Here is a 1,805-nt window from a genome sequence, read left to right as displayed (position 1 = left end):
TATAATGGATTTGGAAACATCTGGGAAGATCAGAAAATATATAATAATTTACACAAAAACCTAGTTTGACTAATATATACCCATACATATATTGACTATAGATGCATGTATCGTATATATGTACCCTGCATGTGTGTAGGTACATACATATATGTGTATTGTATGTAGCTAAATATATTTATAAAAAGAATGTGTGTATACATGTAGGAGGTATACAGGTGAAGACAATTCTTTCTGAAAAAATCATATACATTTATAAAAACTTCTCCCCTCTCTCACTGAGAATAATAGCTTACAGGCAGAAAGAATAAAGACCCAGGACTCTATTGATAATCTTTTAATTCCTGAAATTCTTAATTGCTGAGGAGAGGTTTGTGTTTCTTAGTTCCCATGCACATTTCATTAAAAAGAAGAGTTTGAGACGATACTCTAATTAAAGCGTATTTATAATGCACTCATCTAATAATGTACCTGATTAAATACTTTGCCAACAGTTCAATTGTCCCTTGTCTCATTTGTACTCTGAATGGAAGCAAGGCATCAAAACCTTCTTGTAAACATTCTAAGAGAAATAATTGATGAAAACAATTACAAAATATGCAAGATTCTGAATAAAGGAAAATCTAGTTTGTCACAAAACGTGTGCATTTTTTATTTACTCAGTTTCCAAAATAACTGATCTTTTCATAAATCCTTCCAGTTTTCCAAAAGCAACAAATAATTTAATATGTGACATTAAGTTTTTTTTTTAAGTAGTGAATTATAAAGAAATGGAATAGTTTTCATTTTTACCAATGTATTGTTCCATTACAGGATACAGTCTGATCCATGTTATGATCTGTGGCTGGTTAACTCAGAGGTTCCAAGTGCTAATGGAGTCAAAGTAATGCATTTAGTGTTGTGAGGCTCAGATTGGCTTATTACTCTGACCACAGACACATCTCTAATCCTAACTAACCCTTCATTTTATCAATTATTGATGTCGAGAACTGAGGCCAAGCAATTCAGTGTTGTCTAAATAAGGCAAAACTATCTCCACCAACGAGGGGAAAACAACTCAAAGTTCTTACCCTATTTCCAAATATTTTCAGTATCATCCTTGGATAGTGCATTCATAATTATGTCTTATATGCGCAATGACTAAGCATTGGGTTGCTAACCAAAAGGTCAGCAGTTCAGATCTACCAGCCACTCCTTGGAAACTCTGTGGGGGAGTTCTGCTCTGTCCTATACGGTTGCTATGACTCAGAATCGACTCAATGGCAGTGGGTTCAGTTTTTCTGGTTTATGCATAGGGAAGGTTATAAGTTGGAGAATTCTAGGTATTTTTAATTAAACTCTTTCAAGATCCTAATATGCCAGACAAAAAGCTGAAGTGCAGTGGATTGGGAATTAGACACACTGATCTGAATCCCAATTTTTCCATTTACTAGCTTTGAGCACTTAGACAAGTCCTTTAACCTTTTTCAGCCTCAATTTCCTCATGGAACTGGAGAGTTAAATACCTACCTCCCAGTTTATTATAAGGATTAAATGAGATAATGTGTGTAAAGCACTTAGCATAGTACTTGTTATTGTTATGTGCTGTTGAGTCGTTTTTGACTTACACTGACCCCATGTGACAGGGTAGAACTGCCCCATAGGGTGTTCTTGGCTGTAATCTTTAAGGAAGTAGATCGCCAGGTCTTTCTTCTATGGAGCCACTGGGTGAGTTTGAACCACAGACCTTACTGTTAGCAGCCAAGTGCTTAACATTTGTGCCACCAGGGCTCCTTGGCATAGTGCTGAACATACAAGTACTTAGT

The sequence above is a fragment of the Elephas maximus genome, chromosome 3, assembly GCF_024166365.1.
Source record: "Elephas maximus indicus isolate mEleMax1 chromosome 3, mEleMax1 primary haplotype, whole genome shotgun sequence".
NCBI classification, from domain to species: domain Eukaryota; kingdom Metazoa; phylum Chordata; class Mammalia; order Proboscidea; family Elephantidae; genus Elephas; species Elephas maximus.
The sequence above is the reverse complement of the archived record's forward strand: the minus strand, read 5'-3'. Positions refer to the sequence as shown.